Raw genomic sequence first — 25474 nt, 5'->3', positions numbered from 1 at the left:
TCAAATCGCAAGGGAAAAGTATCTTTTTGGCTTCTGAGAACTTGGAAGCTAACTAGAAACTGTCATTGTAAATGAGGAAGTAACAAATTTGAAAATGTTATAATAATATATACATATGTTTAAAGATAGGCCTCCATTTTCCTGGTTGACAGAAAGTATCACAAGCTAGCAGTTATGGAAGCCATTCCTATAAAAGATACATTGTTACAGTAATACATCCAACTTTTGGATGATTCATGAACTGCTTTTCACATTCTGAAAAGAAGTTTGATGTACTTGGGGTCTTCCAACAAATGAAACCAGATTCCTGTCCAGGCTAATTCCCTTCCAGTTTAACTAGAGACAGAGCATCATTATCCATCTTCAAAAGAAGAAAATACCTTTTTTTTTTGGCAGAGTATTTTGTATTTCTAAACATTTAATAATGATATTCCTGGATCTGGATAAGAGGAGAGGGAATAAGTCAGTGAAATTAGTTCAGTGTATTTGCCAATAGTGCTTATGTCATAGGTAAAAACTAAAGAAAGGTGATGCAGCTCAGCATTAGAAAATAACAAAAAGCTGGATAATTGTAGCACACAGGCTATTTGCATATGGAATAGTGCACAAAGCATATTTTTGTTGCCTAATTGTAATTCTGTAACATGAGACATGGGAAGTAATATCCATAAGAAAAATTACTTGTTAATTGTTAAAAACAGACTCAATTCAACAAATGTTTGGACACCTGACTCCCTTTTATTTCACACAATGAGAAAAAATGTTGGATAAGAGGGTGGTGTCATTTATTAATTATTCCCCTAATTAACATTATTTTGCTGATAACAGTATGTTTATAACTATAATGTGATTGGAAACTTAATAACTACCCTTATTCTGGATCTTTTATAGTTACTTATTAGTCTATGATGACCTGTGTGACTTTTAGTTGACTTCATACGTCTTATATATCTCTGAAGATGATTTATCGATACTATTTATCTGGGACCACAGTAAATGAGCTACTAGACCTAATGCAATTATATTATGAAGACCTGACTACGGATTCTGAGTGACATCTCATTTTGGCCTCATGAATAGACAGTGCTTGGAAGAACACCACCACTTATTTTTTTTCCAGTTTCAACCCTAGTTATAGGAGAGTGCGCAGAGTGTCTGTGCAGATGCTCCACACATACTTCTATCCACTCCAGCCCCAACTAGGTCACCTGCATAAAGCCCATTTATTAGGATTTGCATGGGCAGCAAAGATTTCACCATAGCATTCAGAATTAAAGTGATTATCTTTAGAAATCTCCAAAAGTCCTCAGACTGCCAAGGGGATTGGTCCTGCTTTGAGCAGGGGGTTGGACTAGATGATCTCCTGAGGTCCCTTCCAACCCTGATATTCTATGCTTCTATGATCAAGGGCCAAGAGATCTTGTTTCTCTCTCACACAGCTGAAAAGCCCCTATTATTAGTGTATATGTATTAGTTCATCTACTTTGCTCTTTCAGTTTTTAATGAAACACTTTGCCTTTGGCTATGGAAATTTTGCTAATGACAAGTTACATAAGATATATATAAACCACACACACACACAAAACCAAAAACACTAAGTAGTATAAACCAGATTTAAAGTGTGTTAATTTAAGTAGTATCCCTCAGATTACAAATTTCTTAGTGCATACCTAACCCTTTCAAAAACTTCACCTCTTTTCTATTTCCACTTTCTTACAAGCAAAAGATGGTTGCCTAGTCACAGTCATTTAGTCTACTCAAACAATTGTAAGGTTATTAAACAGAAAATAATAACACAAGTAAATTAAGATATAATCATAACAGAAATGAGCAAAAGGAAAAACAGACTGATAGTAACACTGGGTCTCCATACCAATATCACCATCCCAGATCAGTTCTGACTTCATGCATCAACCAACCAGATATTGAAATTACTCCTGTGCACTTTATAATGTCACAGTCACCATAAACACTGAGGAAAATTGATCATGAGCCTGGAGTTTGGAGCTCCATGATGTGTTAAAATTAGAGTGTAGAATAGGCACAGCTGAACTGGGGATAGTGGGCACTGGCTTGTACAGCAGAAATCTTGGTCTCTTTTAGAACAAGCTTTTTGTGAAAGAGTTATAAAATTTATGATCCATAAAGAATTAGCCTCGTGTTAGGCATAGCTATAAGACTTTAAAAATAGTAAAAACTCTGAAGGACTTGAGCTGAGTATAATACAAACAGTGCAAAATAATGCAAAAAATAATTCTAGCCCTAGCTGAAATCCCCTGACAAGTGAAAAAATTGTGACAGTTGACAATACTGGGACTATTCTGAAAGATACTAGCTCAGAGCTTCCCAAACTTTTCCTGGACCATAGTAGACAGAAAAATTGTTTTGGGGTTGATTGCATCCAATGTCACAGTAGAAGTGATCACTTCTCCTCTCATTCACAACCACAGAACATCCATGTGATGACTATGGCAATTTCTTACATGGGAAAGGAGAAGTTATTTACCTTGTACAATAACTTGAGTTCTTCAAGATGTGTGTCCTTATGAGTGCTCCATGTCAGGATATGCCCATAAGAAATGCCCATATGCTTCATAAGAAATTTTTGTCAGCAGTGTCCACAAATCTGCACCTGTGCCCTAGACACTCTCATGCCCCAATACCAGGGTATATAAGGAGTGGCAGACCTGCAGCCACTCCAGTTCCTTCTCACCCATGAAAGTCACAAGAAAGAGACCCCAACACAGAGGGGAAGGAGGGCAGATAGCTGAGCACCCATAAGGGGACACATCTTGAAGAACTCAATTTACTGTGCAAGGTTCAGTTCGTACTCATGGGCAATGCTGAAATGTCTGCTGAGGGAATCCACCACTGTGTTCTGTAGTCCCAGTAGATAAACTGCTGAGATCTGTGTGTGGTGTAATATGCACCCCATCCATAGTTTTATGGATTCAGTACACAAGGACCGAGTTATTGATCCTCCTTGCCAATTGATGTAACACTTCGCTGTTCTGTTGTCCAGCATTATTCTGATTGAGTGGTCCTTGATGCGTGGTAGAAAATGTTGGCAAGCATAATGGACTGCTCTGAGTGCCAATATTTTGACATGGAGTAGTGCCTTCTGAGAGGTCTATTTGCCCTGAGTTGTGAGGTTTTGGACGTGTATACCCCAACCTATCAGGGAAACATTTGTCGGGATAATACTCCTAGGAGGCTGTTATACAAATGGAACTCCCATGCATACTTTTTGTAGGTTCTTTTACCAGTTCAGAGAATCGAGGACCTCCATGCATCTGAAGAAGTGGGTTTTTTACTCACAAAAGCTTATGCCCAAATAAATCTGTTAGTCTTTAAGGTGCCACTGGACTCCTCATTGTTTTTGTGGATACAGACTAACACAGCTATCCCTCTGATCCATTGAAATGTTGGACTTGTGAAATGTATAAAATTAAATTCACATTATTAAAGTCTAAGCCTACTGATTTTAATGAATTAGATATTTTATATAAATAACTTTTATATGTTCATCCAGCTTTTGTCATGAACATATTTACACATAATTGCAATGCATTAAAAAGACACTAATATAACAGTATTACTGTATAGTAAAAGTATATTTTTAGTGCTGCGTTTGCATTTTCATTTTATTTGTATTTGCCTCCTTTGCTGCTCATATCTGTATTAGTCTTTCCGCCACTTCATAAGCTTTCTGATTCACAAAATCATTTGAAAATGAACCACATATAAACAAAAATAAATAAGATGGACAGGAGAGAACAAATGTATTTATAACATCAGTAGCTTATTTACAGCTTGGTTTAATGGAAGCTCAGACGCTCAGCAACTTATACCACTGGGCCCATAATTCTTCATGTGAACATTATGTGGCTGCCCAAAATTTGGGTCAGTTCTCCCCAGTCATCTTATTTGTGCCTCCTCCTTTTTGCCCTTCCTTTTTGTGAGTAAGCAGCTGCTTCAGTAAAGTGGCACAGGTTTCATGAACAGAAGAGCTTTATTCACACCTCCAGTTGCAAAGTGACACTGACTTGGATGAAGCAGTTTTAGCCATAATCGGTTTCACTCCTCGACCATCTTCATCATGGAAAAAACATTTTACTGCATGAACTTGGCCTTATTCAGTTTCTCCTCAAGAAACCCCCAAAACTGAATATTAAGGTAAATGAGGTATTCTACTGCCTGATAATCGTATACCTTGAGAGAGTGGACTACTGATTTGTATATCTAAGATGTACTCAGTTTTTTTCCTCTCCATATTTAAAAGTATGTTACAAGAAGCAGTATTTCATATCCATTAAGCTTGTGATGGTTTGTGGCACAATCTTACAAGTCTTTTAAATGTAGCTATTTTAATTTCCTTTGTGGCATTTTTAGTGATATTACAAAAGTAACAAAAAACCCCAGCTGACTACTGTATTTGTGCTTTGTTTCATTTCTTGTAATGTTGGGTTACCAAATCAGTTGTGGTCATGCTGAGCCATTGACACTGTTGACTACTGATGAATCTGCAGTATTTGTCACAAAGTTATTAAATTTTGATCTTTTCACTGAGTTTCTAATTTATAATTTACACGACTCAAATGGTAATATATGGGGCATGAATTGTGTGCAGTCTTAACATTTTTAGCATTTTTATATATCTACATCTATATTTAATATATCACTTTTCTTCTTAGATCTCAAAGCGCTTGACATACTGTGACAAAGTTCCTCCTCTACCTTGGTGGGTCCTGCACTTACTGGCAGATTTGCTCACCTCAGTGATCTTCCCCACAGTCTGGATCAACTCCTCCTGTGTCTGATCAGGAGTTGGGAGGTTTGGGGGGAACCCGGGCCTGCCCTCTACTCCGGGTTCGAGCTCAGGGCCCTGTGGATTGCAGCTGTCTATAGTGCCTCCTGTAACAGCTGCATGACAGCTACAACTCCCTGGGCTACTTCCCCATGGCCTCCTCCAAACACCTTCTTTATCCTCACCACAGGACTTTCCTCCTGGTGTCTGATAACACTGGTACTCCTTAGTCCTCCAGCAGCACACCCTCTCACTCTCAGCTCCTGGTGCCTCTTGCTCCCAGCTCCTCACATGCACTTCCTCTCCTCTGGCTCCCCCTCACCTGACTGGAGTGAGCTCCTTTTTAAACCCAGGTGCCCTGATTAGCCTGCCTTGATTGGCTGCAGGTGATCTAATCAGCCTGTCTGCCTTAATTGGTTCTAACAGGTTCCTGATTACTCTAGTGCAGCCCCTGCTCTGGTCACTCAGGGAACAGAAAACTACTCATCCAGTGACCAGTATATTTGCCCTCTACCAGACTCCTGTGCCCCACTGGTCTGGGACTGTCACAATACTGTATTTACTTTATTTCTCGTTGATTTATATTTTAAACTATCATCTTTTCTATTTTCCCCACTACTTTTTTTAAATACACAGATATTCAAGTGTGAATAAAACTGCATAAAACTGGAGACTTGAACCTCAATAATAGTTTAGGAAACATCTTGATGTTTTCACCAGCAAAAGACATACAAATATTATACAAGGTTCTAGTCTCTTATGTTTATCTATTTGAAACAAATCAATAAAACATATGTCTCCTAAATGTTCATGCATCATAAAAATGTTATGTGAACTGAAAAATTAATCATGTAATTGGTGATAAATTTTCATAATGCAGAGCATATAGCACTCACGTCTGTTTTGCAGGCACAGAGATTATGTACTAATGTTCTCAAGGGTTAGAATAACAATACTAGAATAGTAAAAAGAAGAAGTCAAAAGAAATCAGTAAGATTAGACAGGTGCTAAGCCTTTAATCTAACATCTTTACTGTGGGGTATTTTAATAATGTTAAGGTATCATTTGCAAAGTAACAGCATGGTTTAAATACTGCTAAATTTGGCACTTTAGAGTCATTACTACAATAATCATTATATCACATGCTCTTTCTGTAAGTTTGTTTATAAAATGCAAAGAAACTGTATATTAGCATGAAGGGCATTTTATGTTATAACAGGCATGTCAAAACACCCAACATTCCAAATGTTGCTGCTACTGGACCACCCAATATCCCCAATAGAACTTCCACCCTATTGAAACTCTAATTTTAGAAGTAGATCATTTTTCCACTGCAAAGGAACTTTTCAAGGTGTATATGTATGGGAGTCTACAGTGCTTGAAGTGGTCTGAAAAAAGTGTGTGTGTACGTGTGTGTGTGTGGGGGGGGTTGTCTATCATCATCCCCACATTGGCCCATCCTGCTGCCCAGCAGTTAAGTCTGCCCCCAAATCAATCCTGTCCTCCGAGTCCCCACATCAGTTCTTCTCCATCAGTTCTTAGGGTTGCCAGCTTGATAATATTTAGAAACTGGACACTCCAGCAAGAGTGCTGGAACCTTTCCCTGAGGCCTCACCCCATCCACTCATCTTCCCTCCTCCCCCCTGTCGTTCACTGCTCTTCCCCTCTCATCCTCCCGCCCAGCTCAGGAGGGACTCACCTGCGGAGCTGGGGCTGGGAGCCGCAGCCACCCAACACAGGTAGGAAACGGCCCTGGCTGAGTAGGGGCTGGCGCAGGTGATGACCCGGCGCCTCCTCACCTGCAGTAACTGGACTTTGAGTGTCTCGTCAGTAGATTTGATCAGACACGGTCAGGTCCCCATTTCAACCGGATGTTCTGGTTGAAAACTGGGCACCTGGCCATCCTATCAGTTCTGCCCGTGCAGCCCCACCTCTGCTCTTCTTGCAGCTTCTGGAGTTCTTCAGCCCCCTCTCCCAAGCCTGCAGAAGGGTCCTCTCTTCCCCTTCCCAGGCTGGGCATTGCAGGGAGGAGGAGAAGGAGAGGAGAGAAGCCTGTTTCACAGGAGGAAGAAGAGTGATCCTGTGCTGCTGAACTCTTTCTGCTCCCACCCCACCTGCAAGAATAATGTGGAGTCCTGAGTGGAGGTGAGCGCTCTGCCTGCCTCCTGCAGCATTCCTGATTAACTGCTCTACTCCAGGAGATGAACAAGTGGGGAAAGTAGCCAATCAGAGGGGCTTTCCCCTCAGGCAGCACTAAAAATGTGCACCTCTCAGCAACCTGGCTCTCTTTGAAATTTTATTTTCCGGGCCTGCAACCCACTGCACTTGAATCACTCAGAGCCTAGTGGATCCTTGATAATGTGACTCCACCATCAAACATGTCTACATGATTAGTGGCTGTGGAGTTCCCGAATTCTACATAAAGAAGCCTGGGCATTTAGCCCATAGTGCATTATTTATTATGAGAACTCTCCAAAACCTTCCTATATTCTTGAAGGCTTAAATCAGCACATAGATTGAAGTAGATCAGAATTATTTCTTGTCTGCAGTGCTGTTGTTGCCATGTTGGTCCCAGGATATTAGAGATACAAGGTGGGTGAGGTAATGTCTTTTACTGGACCAACTTCTGTTGGTGAAAGAGACGAGCTTTTGAGCTACACAGAGGTGAAGAAAGCTTGCCTCTTGCACTAACAGAAGTTGGTCCAATAAAAGATATCACCTCACTCCCCTTGTCTGTAGAATTATTTCTTAACATTGTTTCCATTTTAACTGTCAACTTGTATTTTCATTTGTACTTAATCAAGGTAAATAATTTTGGAGACTGGATTTCATTTAAAAAGAGTCTTGGGAGATAATTTTATTGTATCAAGTCACTCTGTAATTACAAGAAACAAATCAAATACATTAAATAAATCTAAGTTATAGACAATAAATATTTTTGCAATATTTGACAGCTACAATTGAAGTTGTACAATTACTGTTCACCTTGTGTTAAATATGTTACCATATGAGAATACTGCTATTAAAGGGCTCTAAGCTAATATTATTCTCTGTATACCATGATTGGTAACACGGGGGTTGCCAGTGAGGGAAGAGCACTGGCAGACTGTTTATTTCCTTGTGGAATTGTCATATGTTAAGTTAGCCCTTTAAGAGGATTTCAAGATCCAGCTCTGGCCCCGTTCCATGTTCACAGTACAATCAAAGCATTCTAGGGCTTGTAGTTCCCAGGGGGACTAATGGGAACTATAGGCTGATGAGGAATGCTAGGAAAAGAAGTGGTATAAAGGCAGCGTTTTTTTCCACAGCAAGGAAAAGACCTGGAGACAGCAGTTGTTGCTAGAGGGATCTCTTCATTAAGGAACTGAGGACTAGATTAATACAGAAGAACTTGAACTGAAGGTAGAACTGAGGGTGGAACTTGGGTTGGGGGAAGAAATGGAGCTACAAATGGAGCTGGTCTGAGGGCAGAGAGGGAGTGAAGGCGGAGCTGGGCCTGGAGGCAGAGCAGGACTGGGGGCTGACCAGGGTTGGGGAAGGAGCAAGGCTGGGGCCGGAGCAGAGCTAAAAGTGTGGCTCTCCCTCCCTACCCCCTATGGGGCCTGGCTGAGCTCCACATCTCCCTGGGGGGAGGAGGGGCATGCTTCACACTTTGAGAACCACTTGTATAGAGGAAGTTAGGCATCTAAGAAAGGGATTCACAGAAGCTAACAAGCTGAATGGTGAGTCAGCTAAGTTAGCCAACAGTCAAATGACGAGGAAGAGCTTAGGGCCCAGATCCACATACGTACTTAGGTGACTCACTGACAGGCCAGAGGGAGATGTCAAAAAACAGAGAGCTAAAGAGTTACACCATTTCGTAGCCTGTAGTTTAGTGGTTAGGGTGTGGGAGAGTCAGGTTCAAGTCCCTGCTTCAATAAATATTTTGTATTTATACAGAACAGCATCAAGGAGAGATGCCCACCCAGAATAGCCAATAGTCTGGTGTTTTGGATACTCACCTAGAATGTGGGAGACCTGGGTTCAAGTCCCTGCTCTAAATCAGGCAGAGTAGGGATCTGAATTTAGCTCTCCCACATTCCAGGGGAGTGCCCTAATCACTAGGCTGAGTATAATGGGAAATGTGCCTGCCAGCCCCCAAAATTCTTACCCTGCAGGTGAGATAGGCAAGGGAACGTCTGTTTTGAGAATCCCACTGGGGCTTAGGGGTGAGTTAGGTGCCAAGAAGCTCAGCAGTATCAGGACTTCAGCAGTTTGCACATACCCAGAGGCAGAAATGTGCCTGCGGCACTTAGGCACTTACAAAATTAGGTGGCAGCTGAGTGGGGTTTTTGTGAATGATGGTTGTGCCTAAATGTTGGACTCAGGTGCCTGAAGAGGCAGTTAGACGTCTAAGTACCTTTGTGAATCTAGTCCTGAGAGACTGGGGATTGTTAGGGAGTCTGAGAGAAGAGACCCAGCAGAAGACTGAAGAACTACTCCATGGATGGGTGAGGGACCGCTGAATCAAATGTGAGAGAAGGCTTAGGAACAGTTTGCTCTAGTGAAAAAGAGCTTTAAGGGAAAATGTGTGAAGACGTTAGAATCACTAATGATAAGGTAACAGAATTTCAATTTGATTGTCTATGCAACGTATTTCAGATTGTATGAATGGATACTACTGTTGAGCTGCAAAAAAATTAATCTAATTAGTATTTAGAACTTGGCACCCAGGTTCTCACCCCATTCCCCAATCACACAATAATTCCTGTGGTTTTTCAATCCTTTCCAATTAAAGCAGTTTTTAAGCTAGCTGTTAGCCATATCCAATATGCTGTGGTATTGTTTTCTAATTCTTCCTGGCCTACTGACAGCCTACCACTGACTTACTATAGAGCAATTAAATAGGTTTAACATCTTATCTTTGTAATTTCTAAACACAAACTATCTGAAAAAAGCATTATTTTCCCAAAACACTGTAACTGTTATTTGTGCTGCAGTACTGGCTGGAAGCTCAAATCAGAGATCAGGGCCCCACTGTGTAAGGCACTATACCTATATAATGAAAACATAGTCTTTGCTCCAATGAGTTTATGATGTTTTTCCAAACAGAACAGTAGTGAATCATACTGATCCAAATATGCATGTAATGCTAGTGTGCATACAGTCCTTGTAGGGCAATGAGATTTTAGGTTAGTCAGTCATCTGCTCTATAAATACATAACAAGTAGAAACCATTAGTGCCAAATGTCTGCCCACTACAGAAAGTTGTGGCCTATAGACGACCTAGAGACTTCCTCTGAATGGGACTGCAATTCACTTAGTGAGGTCTAGAGCAGATATCATATAGGTGAAACAGTCTCTTCTAATTAAAATTTGATCACATTAATTTTCAAACATATTTAAACATTTCATCTTACATGTGCCAACAGACTAATAAAAATAACAGGTTAAGATAAGACAGAATCCATCTGAAAATTTTTGCAATGACTTATCCAGTTACATATGGTGCTTCATGGAGGGCAATGACACCATCACAGGGAAGAGAATGATAAAACACAGCAGATGTGAATTTGTTTTTTCTCAGCACTAGAAATGTTGTTCTTAACATCAACTGTAATTGCAGACTATAGCTATTTATCTAGGTACCGATATGGTTCCCCGTGCAGTAGTATCTGACCTTTAGTAAAGAGGTGACAAAAAACTTGTCAAATTGTTAAAACTGTTAAATCGTTGATTTTCTCATTTGCTATTTAAAATTGGAATATGATGACCGGTGTAAGATTTCATTGTTAGGTATAAGCAGCAAAGAATCCTGTGGCATCTTATAGACTAACAGACGTTTTAGAGCATGAGCTTTCGTGGGTGAATACCCACTTCGTCGGATGCAACTTTGCATCCGACGAAGTGGGTATTCACCCACGAAAGCTCATGCTCTAAAACGTCTGTTAGTCTATCAGGTGCCACAGGATTCTTTGCTGCTTTTACAGATCCAGACTAACACGGCTACCCCTCTGATTGTTAGGTATATAACTAATTCAGGATCATCAATATGGACTTCACTCTTCCCAAAATTTTAAAGCATGTCTCCTTGTGATTCAGCTTGACTAGATATTGGGAGTTTGACTGACTGCAACATTTAATTAGTCATACACTGAGTCCATAATGCAATGAAAATGTTTCCACAGTTTTCTCTAACTATTACTAGCTAGTGAAAGTAGATAATAAATCTTAGAGTACAACTGTAGTCACAAAACAACTATGTAAAAATAAGGGACTCGGATACCATAAAATATGCTTTGTTCAAGGAGAAAGTCCGGGATATACAACTTAACACACTCAAAACAGCAGTCACCAGACAAGCACACCACAAACCCCTCCCCAGAGCCCACACCCTCCCACACTCTAAACCAGGGGTCTCAAACTCAAATGACCCCGAGGGCCGCATGAGGACTAGTGCATTGGCCTGAGGGCCGCATCACTGACACGCCCCCTTGCTGCCCCTGGCCCCACCCCCAATCCACCCCTTCCATGAGGCCCCGCCCCTGCCCTGTCTCTTCTCCACCTCCGCCCCTAAGCGCGCGGCTCCCCGCTCCTCCCCCCTCCCTCCTGGAAAGTGCTAAGCGCCACCAACAGCTGTTTGGTGGCTTGGCGGTGGGGCACTTAGGCGGCGGGTCCCGGAACAGAAGGGGCCCCCCACCGCCGGAGACCGGGCTGCGCTTCGGCGGCGGCGGCGGGTCCCTCTTTTCCCCACCCCGGCCGGTCCCGCTTCCCACCCCAGCCCCGGCCGGTCTCGCTTCCCTTCCCCACCCCCGGCCCGGCGGGTCTCGCTTCCCTTCCTTCCCCCACCCCGCCCGGCCCGGCCCGGCGGTCTCGCCTCCCCACCCCCGGCCCGGCCCAGGCCGGCGGGTCTCGCCTCCCGTCCCCCCCCCATGGCCCGGCCCCGGCGGGTCCCGCTTCCCACCCAGGCCCCGGCGGCTCCCGCTTCCCCCTCCCGCCTCCCTTACCCAGTGCGTCTCGGCGAGGCCTGAGCCGCCCCGCTCAGAGCCGTGGTGAGGCGGGAGGGGCGGGCTGGGAGCTCCACGCAGCGCAGCGCCAGCCCAGAGCTCCCAGCCCCGCCCCCTCCCCACGCGGCTCGGATCGGGGCGGGGCTCAGGCGCTCGGACGGAGACTCGGCGCTCTATGCGCCGAGGCTCCAGGAGAGGGGCGGAGGCGGGAGCCTCCGCTCTTCTCTTGGGGGCCCCTGCGGAGCCCGGGGCAAATTGCCCCCTTTGCCCCCCCCTCTGGGCGGCCCTGGGGAGCTCCGCGGGCCGCAGGGAAGAGCTCCGCGGGCCGCATGTTGAGACCCCTGCTCTAAACCACTCATCCCCAGCTCCACTCCGGAGTCTGTATGCCCAGCTGGAGCCCTTACCCCCCCCCCAACCGTCTGCCCCAGCCCTGAGCCCCCTCCTTCACCCCAAATCCCTCATCCCCGGTCTCACTCCAGAGCCTGCACCCCCAGACAGAGCCCTCAACCCCTCACACCCTAAACCTCTTCCCCAGCCCTGAGCCCCCTCCCACATGCCAAGCCTCTTGGCCCCACATCACTTCCATATTTGTGCACATAACAAAATTCATTCTGCATACGGATGTAAAAAATTAGAGGAAACATTGCTCCCCACAACACACCTTTCCAAATCCACAGGTCCTACACATGCGTATCACATGTAGTGTACTTCATCCAGTGCACCAAATGCCCCAATAGCAACTATGTGGGTGAAACCAGTCAATACTACGTTCTCAAATGAACTCACACAAGAAAATGATAAAAGACAAAAACATTATATCACCTGTGGATGAATACTTTTTGCAAAGCGATCACTCTATATCTGACCTATCAGCCTTCAACCTTAAAGTAAACCTGCACAACACTTTCAAAAGATGAATCTGAAACAAAGCTTAAATTCATAACGTTGCTAGATACTAAAAATCATGGACTGAACAGAGACACTGGATATTTGGCTTACAACAGCACCCCATGTAAAAGGGCACCGGGTCCAGGGAGGGACATGGGGGCCAGAGGACAGGCGGATCACCGGCCTGCAGAGGGCGCTCCAGAGCTGGAATGAGCTAATTCCTAGGAGTTACCAGCAGGAGGCGCCGCAGGGGTTAGTCCGCATGTCTACAGAGATGCAGAGGTCTGTACATCAACCTGTTGATAACTACAGCTTGAAGAGAGAATAAGCCAAAACCCTATGGTTCCCTAAGGAGGTGTGGAGAGGAGATTACCTCTGTGACATCATTCCCTCTTTCTGCTTGTCCCCACAGAAGTTCCTATGTGTGAAAAAGAAATGAGCATCTGTGCCTGGAGAGAGCTGGGAGTTAGAAAAATCATGTATTCACTTGTAAACTGAACATATTTTATCTCAGGGGTTGGCAAACATGGCACGTGAGCCAATTCTGAGCGGCACGCAGCCACCTGCCACAGTCCTGGCCCCCAGCCCCGGCTCCAGCCCCACTCAGCCCCCCCGCCCACCGCTCTCCCCTGCGGGGGCAGGAGGCAAAAGCTTGCAGGGGCGGCTCTAGACATTTCGCAGCCCCAAGCACGGCGTCATGCCGTGGGGGGCGCTCTGCCACTCGCCGGCCCTGCGACTCCGGTGGACCTCCCACAGGTCCCGCGGCATCGGTGGAGCCGCGGGACCAGCGGACCCTCTGCAGGCATGCCACCGAAGGCACCCTGCCTGCCGCCCTCCCGGCGACCGGCAGAGCGCCCCCCGCGGCTTGCTGCCCCAAACACGTGCTTGGCGTGCTGGGGCCTGGAGCTGCCCCTGGCAGATTGGTTCTGCGGCAGCCAAACTTCCCCCCACCCCGCTTCTTCCCCCAGTGTGGTGCTTTCCTGCCCTTCCCCCTCTCCTTCCCTGTGCCAATCAGCTAATGGCCCTAGCGAGGGGGGAGGGAGGGAGAGCAACAGCGTGCAGGCAGTTCCCTAGAGGAGACAGAGAGAGGTAGGGACGGGGCCTTGGGGAAGGGGGTGGAACAGGCATATCCTATGGGTGGAGCACCTCAGCCCTGACCCCCCCACACACTCAGTCTTCTGTCCTACACCCCTCACGGCCTCAGCATTCTGCCCTGCAGCCCCCATACCCCCAGCCCTGACCCTTGAACCCCCCCCACACCCTGCCCTCTGCCCTGACCCCTGAAACCCCCCCACCCAGGTCTGGGGTCCCGGCCGCAGGCCCTGCTCAGCCCGCTGCCGGCCTAGGTGAACAGAACTCCAGGCTGGCAGCGAGCTGAGCAGGCTGGCGGCGTAAGATCAGCATTTTAATTTAATTTTAAATGACGCTTCTTAAACATTTTGAAAACCTTGTTTACTTTACATACAATAGTTTAGTTAAATAATATAGACTTATAGAAAGAGACCTTCTAAAAACATTAAAATGTATTACCGGCACGTGAAACCTTAAATTAGAGTGAATAAATGAAGACTCGGCACACCACTTCTGAAAGGTTGCCGACCCCTGTTTTATCTGGAAGTCACTGAGCATGGAACCTCACAATGTTATTTATACACAAACACACACAAGAACATAAACTACTCATGTGGTGACCCCTTCAAGATATATGTAACCTAGCAGATATACTACAACTACTCATACAATTTTAAAGGAATTAAACTGTGCCTATCCTAGGTGCTAAGTGGCATTTCAAATCATTTTAGCTGTTTAAAGACACATTTTCTCCCAGTCTAGACAAGGAATTTAACCCTGTGAACAGGGCCCAAGTAAAGTCTATCCACCATTTAAGTCTGACTAATGCCCTCAAAAGAGAGATTAAGACTTCAATAGTTTATAAGATTTTTGCAGGCTTTCTGCACAGGGGTGAATTTCATCCTTTGAGAATAAAAGCTCAACACACCTTTATGGTATATGAAATGAAGCTGTTAATTGTTAAAACTCCATAGTTTCATGTGTTAAATCCTCTCTCTACCATGATGCAGTGTCCCAAATGTAATTTAATTTTTTAAAATCTGTCAAAGTCCCATTTTCAGAGAGTGTGGTATTTTTCTTGCCAGCTTTTTCTTCCTCTTTAATTTACTGACAGTTTGTGTTTTTCTTTGAAAAGCTAACTGTAATGATAAGACATATGTAGCTCCCATTTCCTGCTTTTCAATTTTTATTTTATTAGCGTCTCTCGAGATGTTTCTCTTTCTTGACTGTAATTTTATTTATACCTGGTGAAAGAAACACACAAATTGAAGAAAGCTGATGAAATGCAAATAGTAGCTTTGAGGATACAGGCATCACATTGTTTTTAAAGAGGAACACCATCACTGGTTCCTTAACCAGAAGGAAAACTGATGCCAATTACAGCTTAACATTAAAGACTCCATTATCTCAAAAGACCAAGCATTTTAACAAAACCTCATATTTCCATACAATTGTGAAAGTTACACACCAATACGGCTGCTGGAAGAGGTTTTCATTTGAAATTCCTTCCCAAAATTGTTCATGCCAATTTCAGATATATACATTTCTGAAATGTGTCAATAAAAATCTCCTTTTTGGCCTATATATATAGCCTTCCAAAAATGTGTGAAAAATACACCATTAGTAAAAAAATCTCCAACTCCTACTCTATTTGAAGTCAATGATGAAAATGTTGAATTTTCTTCAAACTTTGAAAAAAACCTTCCTTTTTGTGCTGAGAGTAAATCTGGCAATTCTAAGGCCATGTGGGTGAATTTTTAAATCTGAAGTCATAGAAATAAAAAAATGATCCAAAGGGACATTCAGTGAACTTAAAAGACAACAAATTTAAAACTGATGAAGAAATATTACATTTATTTTTACACAACAATTATTTAATTTGTGGAACTCAATAACCATAAGACATCATTGAAGTGACGAACTTAGGAGGATTCAAAAAACATGTAGTGATTTACATAGATATTAAGAAAATCCACAATTACTTAGCTAGGATATATACTTATATTTTTAAGAGACCCTCATACGTCAGTGTATTGTGAGCAGGGTGTGAGAAGTCTACCCTAATGGTTAGAGTCAGGAGCCAAGCCAAAGGTCAGAGTCAGAGACAGGAGTCAATCCAAGAATCAGAGCAGGAGCCAAAGTCAGGTGCCAAATAGGGTTGCCAAGTGTCTGGTATTCGACCGTTAAAAGTCCGGTTAGCGGTGCAGCAGGGCTAAGGCAGACTCCCTACCTGCTGTGGCTCTGCATGACTCCCGGAAGCATGAGATGGAGGGGCAGCCAAGGGACTCCGCACGCTGCCCCCTTCCCAAGCGCTGGTTCTGCAGCTTACATTGTCCGGGAACCACGGCCAATGGGAACTGCGTGGGCGGTGCCTGCAGACTGGCCAGTGTTTGTGGACAGGGCAGCGTGCAGAGCGGCTTGGCTGCACCTCTCCACCTAGGAGCTGGAAGGGGGACATGCGGCCGCTTCTGGGAGCTGCTTGAGGTAAGCGCTGCCTGGAGCCTGCCCCCATGCCCTCCTCCTGCATCCCAACCCCCTGCCTCAGCCCATATCCCTCTCTCGCCTGCCAAACCCCTCAGCCTCAACTCAGAGACCCCTCCAAACCCCTCCTCCCCACCCCACCCCAGAGCCCGCACCTCCAGCAGGAGCCCTCAACCCCTCCCACATCCCAACTCACTGCCTCACCCTGGAGCCCCCTCCCACACCCCAAACCTCATTTCTGGCCCCACCCCAGAACCTGTATCCCCTCTCACACCTCAACCCCCTGCCTCAGTCCAGAGCCCCCTCCCATATTCCGAACCTCTCAGCTCCACATCCTCCGCCACATCCCAACCCAATATCTCAGCCTGGAGCCCCCTCCCACACTTTGAACTTCTCATTTCTGGCCCCATCCCAGAGCCCGCGCCCCCAGCCCCTCCCACACCCCAACCCCTTGAGCCAGTCCGGTGAAAATGAGTGAGTGAGGGTGGGGAGAGCGAGCAACAGAGGGAGCAGGAGATGGAGTGAGTGGAGGTGGGGCTTCAGAGAAGGGGTGGGGTCCTGGAGGGCTGGGCAGGGGCCTTGGAGGAAGGGTGGGGCAGGGGGTGAGGCAAGGGTGTTCGGTTTTGTGAGAGTAGAAAGTTGGCAACCCTAGTGCCAAACTAAAGGTCAGAGACAGAGAGTCAGAGTAACGTTAGGGTCAAAGCCAAAGGGTAGGGCATACAACCAGGGACCTAAAGTGAGGCAGGAAAACAGGAACTGGGAACAAGTAGGGGGCTGTGAGGCAGGAACAGGTGGGAAGGCAGGGCTCAGGAGTCAGGAAAGTCGTAAGGGTCCATAGTAGCAGCCAGCTAGGGATTCATCTCTATCTGGTTTAACAGTGCATCCCAGACAATCGGTGAGGGTGGCCATCTCCCCGTCAGGAGCTTTGTGGGTGGGGCCCTTTGCGACCTAGAGGTTCGCTAGTCCCTTTCTCCAGTGGTTCAGGTGAGCTGCTGGCTGGTGGCCACAGTCTGAGGCTATGTCTATACTACAGCTAGCTCGACGTTCCAGCGATCGATGCACCGAGGGTCGATTTAGTGGGTCTAGTGAAGACCCGTCAAATACACCGCAGATCGCTCTCCAGTTGACCCCAGTACTCCACTCCAAACAAGAAGAGTAAGGTAAGTCGAGGGTAGAGCATCTCCCGTTGACCCAGAGTGGCGTAGACACTGCAGTAAGTCCACCTAAGCTACGTTGACTCCAGCTATGTTATTCACATAGTTGGAGAAGCATAACTTAGGTTGATTTACTGCGGTGGTGTAGACATAGCCTGAGCACTGCCTGCACTTACCAAAATACTTACTGATGGGGGCTAGACAAAAACTCATCCTATGGGCAACTATTCTATAATTGTCCACTATAAAGTTTCTTACACCTTCTCACACAACTGGTAATGGCCACTGTCAGAGACAGGAACCCCAAATCTGAGGTAGTATGGGTGTTCCTAGGTTTTTAAATATGCAGGAGCTGTAGAGTGCCAACACGAGTCTCCCCTGAGATTTAGAAATACTTCTGTGACTCAGAGGGGCTCTCTGAATTCAAGGATTCAAGTTATTGTTAGTGGTAACGTGGCAGTGCCTTGAGGCCCAAATGGAGATTGAGGCCTCATTCCACCAGGTGGTGTACACACACACACATAATAAAAGACAATCCTTGCCACAAAGAATTTGCAGGTGGGATTTTCAAATGAGTTTAAGGCCTTGTCCACAAGAGAAAATTATACCACCCGAAATAAATGACCATACAAAGGAGCTGAACTGATTTAACGAAATCAGTTTCTAAATCAGTACAAATGTTACTGTTATGCTGCTTTGAAAATTTCAGCCTATAAAATTAGCATAAGAACCAACAAACAAATGGGGGCAGAGGATAGGTTGCAAGAGAAAGTAACAGTAAAATGACCATGTTTGGTATAATACATAACAGTTATGGTTGACTTGTAAAGTTAAGAAATGTAGCGTACATATGTATGTCAATGCAAGTATATTTAAAGGACAATGTTTTAAAAAAGATTTCCCTTGGGGAAAAAATAAGATATATCCGTAATAAAAGGGGTACATACAAATGCTGAACTTTGACCTTCTGTGGAGAGGCATATATAATTTGTTGGGCTTTCTTCATATCTGGAGTAAAGAAAGTGCCCCAGAATATTTGTGCACTTTTAAATGGAAGTAAAATCCGATTTATGATCTATAGATTCTAATTTGTCTTGCAGTTCCAAAATGTAAAACTGTGAAAGGCATTAGCTCCATTACAGTAAAGGGACATTGTTAAGTTGGGAAGCCAAAAATACATCCACTTGGCTTTATTTATTTTATATCTTTTCATAAAGTCTATGTAAAAAAAAAATGCCACTAGCTTATCTCTCAGCAGTAACTTCAGAAAAACAAACCAGTACAAATACACATTGAAGAGAAACACTAGGTTAAAAATATAATTTTCAAATTTCCACGGATTTATTATAAACAAAGAAAATATTTTTAAAGTAATGAAAAGATCTTAGTCCCTATTAGATTTGAGTTAAGTCTCTAAAACATGTGTCTAGAATAATTTTTCACTTCTATCTCTTGTGTACTTGTTTCTAAATCATTCTATCCCTATACTTAAATTTTTATCTTATGATGTGCTACTTCTTATGCAAGTGTCTTTGTTTGGTAATTTATCTCCTGCAGTATACTTGAGAACCCCTTCGTAAATAAGATCACAAATCTCAGTGGGGTTTATTCTGGTAAGTGAAATTTCAATGATTCCCAAAGTTCAATTACAAACAAGAATAAATCTGTGAAAAAGATGAGACTTATTGCCACTCATTAACTTGTACATTAGCTTGCTGATCTCTCTTTAATGCCACCCCTTCCCACCTCCCTAACACCCACACACATGGAAACACCAGGCATAATTTAGATCTCAGAGTTGCTGCTAATTATAGTTAGGCTTACTAACCAATTTTAAATAAAAAAATACCTTTTGGATTCAGGAGGACTAAATCACTGTTAGTTCCAAAAACACATTATGTGTTACAAAGACTTTGAATAAATGCCCTTTATTTTCTGTGAGCATCAGTATACAAAGAATATTTTCAGATTGTACTTTATTTGAACTATTACAAATGTCCAAAATAGCATTTAAATTATAAAGGAAAACACATTCTCTGAAAAATATGACCACAATGTACTTAGTTAAGCCAATAAAAAATCAATTATATTTACTATTCACAAACAGTTTGCTTCAATACTTTTAAGTAGCAGGTAGAGCTGTAAGATAGCTGTGAAGCCTTTTCACCACATCCCTACAACTATAAAATGATTACATCAGCAGAGCTGAACATCTTATTCCACGAATAAAGACAGCACTAGAAGAGTTTCTAATTCAAAACAGAAGATTTTTTTTGTGAAAGAATCTGACAAAGTAGCCCTTGGAAATCATGCTGCATTACTATGGTCTTAGTGGGCTTTGGCAATGGCCACCATGCTTCAAGACGTCACCAGACAGAATCTACTGGACCAAAAATTTTGCCATCCATAGCTAGGTAGATGTTTTTAGGTTTAGGACTCTGAAAGAGTATCTGACCATTCTTTGGTGCATTAAAGCTCTGAATACAAAACATGTAAACAATGAAGTTTTGAAGGAACTTCCTTTTATCTCAGAGACTCTGGACCACTTTCTGTCCTATGTGGTCCTTTGACTCTATTGGCACAGAACCATTATTGTTCTTCTGTCAAACACTTGGAACACTGAGCATAGTGCAATCTCCATGAGCAAATAATTTGTAAATGGCATCAGACTGTTGAACCCTGTGATCACTATATTATATTATTATATTATTTTGAGGATCATTCCATCACCACATCATGTTCTGTGTGTATGTTCTTGGATTTGGTTCCTACAAAGAACAGTAACAGGTACTGACTGTCAGTGCCCGCACCTCCTGTAAATGTAAGCATTTGGAGTTGGACACTTTCTTATTTTGCACAGAAATATCTCTGCACATGAATACCCTACCCAAGAATTCTTCCTACTCAGGAGTTCTAGTTTCTCTGCACAGACTTCATGAGCGCGCCCTCATTTTCAACTACTAAGAGAACTGAATTTACTAGAGGAGATCAAAATGGAGAAGTCCTTCAATCTCTCTCTCGCTGAACAACTGTTTTTAATTTGTGGGTGATCCACTGCAATATTGCAGGATGACACAGTTCAGCCTTTCCCTCCCCCCTCGAATTGAGATAGTATATATTTTAGACTATTTTTCTCCTACTTTCCTTCACTGTAGTTGGCAGGTGAGAAGTATCAGGCCCAGAGTGAACAAGGTTGTGATTGGAGCATATTCCTTTGTGCTACAGTTTAAGCTGAAAACGCCTTGTTATGATGGCTTGGAAAGGTAGCAGCCTTCATATCTGCCCTTCTCCCTCCTCCATCGCCCCACTGTGAGAGACATCCCAAAGCAGGGTTAGGCAGAAAGCCAGTAATCCACAATACTACTTTGGCTGAGTGGAAGATTTAAAACGTTTCAAAATAATTTCTTTAAAAAAATTAAACACATTTTGTTCCTGTTTCTGCACAGTGCAACCCAGACAGGCTAATTCTGGGATTTCTGCCCCTGCAGAGAGAGAAACAAGAATAAGGAAAAATATCTGCCGGGCCAGCTCCAGGTTTTCGGCCACTCCAAGCAGCAAATAAATAAATAAAAAGCTGATCGGCAGCACTACAGCAGTAGCTGAATTGTGCAGCTCCATTCTTCGGCGGCAGTTCGGCAGTGGGTCCTTCTTGCCCTCTCTTCCTCTTCGGCAACACTTCACTGGCAGCTCAAAGAGGAAGAGAGGGACTGAGGAACGCGCCACCGAATTCCCGAAGACCCGGACGTACCGCCCCAATAGCAGATGAAGTGCCGCCCCTTTGTATTAGTCGCCCCAAGCACCTGCTTCCTTAGCTGGTGCCTGGAGCCGGCCCTGAATATCAGTAATGTAGCAGTCCAGCTCTTCAGTTTTGTCTTTCTGCCTCTGCTGGCAGGAATTCTTTTTCTAGTTTAAGATCAATGTTAAAGGATATTGCAGGAAAAAACACAGTACTTAAAACATAAAGCAATATCACCTGTACATGAAAAAAAAAGGACAGATTCTGTGTATCCATACAAAAAGCTTGCCAAATATTTGCAAAAAGCATCAATTAAAGCTAACATATTGAAAGACATTTTATATAAATGCTGCCAGCTCCTGATTTGTGAGCTACAGTACTTGTCTACTGCCATTTCCATGTTATGACTATTTATCAATTAACCCCCTTGTTAAGTTTCAGTCTGTGAAATTGATGTAATACTACTTGTCTTTCTCACATGAGATGAGAGACTTAATTTAAGCACTTTAATTAAAATAAATGTAAAACACTGAGTTGGGAACTAGAGAAGTGCAAAGTGTAAACTATCTTTAAGGAGAAAAAGACAAATCTATGGATTGTAAAAGATAAATTTATCTAAAATCAGTTGCAATAAACCCTTCATTTCATCTATAAGTACATGGCGCTTGTAATGGATAAGCACAATGAAAGAATTAGCAGCACATTTTCACCCTAATGAACAACAATGTAAGATTAATTGCACTAAAACACACATTATTGACTGAAAAGAAATGAATGAGGGCTGCTGCTATTGTACAAGACCTTTAAAATAAAATACGTGAACTTACCATGGAATGTTAGATTTGTAAGAACCAATTAGTTTATCAGCAATTCCATATTCATAACAAGTAATAAGAAAAAAGTGATTCTCTACCCCTTAATAAAGGGGAACTGGGATATCCAATGAAGAATGATAAGAACTTAAAGTCTGTTACTATAGGCTATAAGTCTCAGACAATTACTACCTGCTACAGAAATATTCCATTGATTTGGCCATTTATTCCTGATAAATGGATGTCACACAGCAGAAACCTTAAGAAGAGAAAAGCTCAAAATCCTTTCACTGCGACTTATTTATCGCAATGTCAAAGTCAATATTTTTAGAACAGGGGTAGCAACCTATGGCACGGGTGCTGAAGGCGGCACGCGAGCTGATTTTCAGTGGCACTCACACTGCCCAGGTCCTGGCCACTGGACTGGGGGGCTCTGCATTTTAATTTAATTTTAAATGAAGCTTCTTAAACATTTAAAAAACCTTATTTACTTTACATACAACAATCGTTTAGTTATATATTATAGACTTATAGAAAGAGACCTTCTAAAAACGTTAAAATGTATTACTGGCACGCGAAACCTTAAATCAGAGTGAATAAATGAAGACTCGGCACACCACTTCTGAAAGGTTGCCGACCTCTGTTTTAGAATATCTGTATTTGTGTTAATCTAGATTGCTTCTAAAAGACCCTCAATGCAAATTTTCACAAGTGTTAATATTTGAGGAGTCTAGAAGTTGATATGTTCTCTTACTTTGGGGCAATCTCAGATGTTTATTCTCTGTAAAGCATATCTCCAGTGCAATGAACACTATGAGCTTCTGAGAGTTTTCCTATGAGTTTGTTATTTGACAGTATGAAAGACTTTTACTGTGTGGAGGGATGTTGGGTGGTAAGCAGAGGGATCAAAATGAAGGGTAGTGGATGAATGGATGTAGTAGAAAGGTGATTTTCAATTGATAACCAGAGGAAAACTTAAACATTTTACAATGTCTCATATGGCAACATAGGAAATAAAGGTAGACCAAGAGCTCTATTTAGACATGACTTGGGTATTGTGTGCCTCTTTGCTAGTCCAGGTGAAGTTGTTCAAGGTACTTTGTTGTGGAAAAGAATTATATACAGATATTCTTTATCAAAGTACTGAAAATGAATATTGTTCCATGTCTACCGTACCCAATGAGAATGATATAATTGAAAATGTGCCCGGGTTAACTAGAATCATAAGCTCTTCATCTCTCATATTGTTCCTTGTTTGCCATCAGTTTTACCATCTTTCTTCCACACAGATCTGTAGTGGTAGCATCACAGCATTTCTCTTCACCTCGGGGAGACTGAGAACCTTCTCAAAAGCAGAATGTCACTTTCATCCAGATGTGAGCAGATGCTCAAGAAGACATTCTACAGTGAGACTGCAAACCAATAATATGATTGGATGCCTCAAAGCTGTTCCTCAACAAGTGTTTCATTTCCCCCATAATGACAATGTATTAAGTAATCCACTAAGCTCTCAGAATAGCCATAAAAATTATATTTTACAATGATATAGATAGTGTCATGTATATAGCCCTAGAGGTATATTCTATATTACTCTGTCTGATTTACAAGTTAAAAATGCTTCTATACTAAAAAATAGTTTTTCCTGAAACTGAAAATAGCAGCAGCAGCAGTACTGGCTTAACACAAAAGTGTGTACATTTGAAACTTTTTATTAAAATTAACCTGGAATTGGATTTCAAATTCAACTGCTTTAGAGTTTAAGAGCCAAACAGTTGAAAAGGTAAGTCTAAAAAAAAAAATTAAGAAAAAAATTAAGAAAAATCAACAGCAGCAAACCCACTCTGAAAAAGTAACCTAAACATTTAGCTAAACTTTTCTTACTAGCATGACACAAGATAAATTCTGCAAAGTCAGAGCACTTTAATGAAGGATTAGAGAGAACAGAACAGGCTGGGACAGCCCTGGGCTTCTGTTAAACACAAGCAAGAACTTGTTTATCTGGCTGGTTTTTTATTTTATATCCCATTATGACACTACTAAGAAGGGCCGTCCTTAGCTATTCTGAGGCCCTACACAGCCCCCCTCACCGGAGGCGTGGCTGGGGCCGGGTCACTGCACTTCCTGCCGCTGGTGAGTGCAGGCCTGGCCCTGCTGCAGTCCTCAAGGGAGTGGTGGCAGGGCTGGATTGGAGCAGGGGCAGGGGCTTTGGGGAAAGGGTGGAGAGGGGGAAGGGGCTGGAGCAGCACACAGCTGCGTACTTTGCGTGGGGTAGGGATGGCCCTGCTACTAAGGACAGATCACAGTGTATGTGTATAATTTCTAAAAGCTATTATAGATTTTTAAATTTAAATTTGTTCCATCAAGGTGGAATTCAGAGGGCACCTATAATTCTATAGAACTGCTTGGTACTTCAAAGGATTCACTTTACCCCCCAAACAAAATTTTAGTCCTGATCCAAAGGCCTCTGAAATCAGTGGAAAGATGCTGATTGACTTCAGTGGACTTTGGACCAGGCTCGTTGTCTGAATGTTAGGTTCCCATTTTCCAATAATTTCCAGTAGAGCCTGACCTGAGCCCACTGGCATCTTTCCACTGATTTTAACAGACTTTAGATCAGGTCTTTAGTGTGGGGGTTACATGTATTCTTTTGCCTGAGTAAATGTGAATGTGCCTACGAATGTGAACATATTAATGAAGGCCATTCGATAATTTGCCCCTTAAAGTCTCTGCATGAGACTGTACACCAAGGGTCAATTTGGCCACTTATAGTTTAATGAAGGTGACTGGAGAAAGACATCCCTTATCTTGAACAGAGTGTAATAACTACTGACATATTAGCTTTCAAGTAATGGTTATATAATTTATGAATTATACATAGGAGTGAACATTCTTGGGTTAAATCACCAGCTGATTCAAAGGGAAACTAAAACAAAGTAAGAAAAGATACGTTAAAGATGGGTCAAGGTGTAATATTATAAATTAAATATTGTATACAATGCTCAGTGATATGTTACTGCACTAATATAAAAGAAAATGAGAAATCAGTGCAGTCTTTAGAACACAGGTAATAAATATGCTCCCATAGGTGAAGCTCCACAAAGATATGTGGCCAGGGGTGTTGTGCACTAGCTGAAGTTTCTTCACATGCAATATACTAATCCAACCTGGAGGTGATAAAGACACGAGTAATGGGCACAACCTTATAGCCAAGCAAATTAGAAGAAAGACTTCTTGTCTATTTAAATATTCAGAAGCAGTAGTATATCCAATAAGACCCCACTACACTGCAAAACCTGGCAACAAAAGTACAGGGCATGCCTCATACATTTAAAGGCCCATTTTGCCAAACCAGCAGCATCAACTCTGTTTAATCTAGACCGACCCTCTACTAGCTAGCTCTTATCAAAATGATAATATTAGCTAGTAGGGTTGCCAGTTTTGGTTGGACGTATTCCTGGAGGTTTCATCACATGACATTAATTTTTAATTAAAATTTAATCTTTAATTCCTGGAGACTCCAGGACAATCTTGGAGGGTTG

At 42.9% G+C, this 25474-nt stretch overlaps 1 protein-coding gene across 4 annotated transcripts in view; it reads right to left on the bottom strand.

Annotated features, from left to right (window-relative positions):
* LOC120396698 (ubiquitin-conjugating enzyme E2 E2) overlaps positions 1-25474 on the bottom strand; it is a 310840-nt gene that overhangs the window by 107855 nt on the left and 177511 nt on the right. The window lies entirely within an intron of this gene.

The sequence above is a fragment of the Mauremys reevesii genome, linkage group 2, assembly GCF_016161935.1.
Source record: "Mauremys reevesii isolate NIE-2019 linkage group 2, ASM1616193v1, whole genome shotgun sequence".
Classification (NCBI taxonomy): Eukaryota; Metazoa; Chordata; order Testudines; family Geoemydidae; genus Mauremys; species Mauremys reevesii.
Note: the sequence above shows the minus strand (reverse complement) of the source record. Positions and strands in the feature narration are given on the sequence as shown.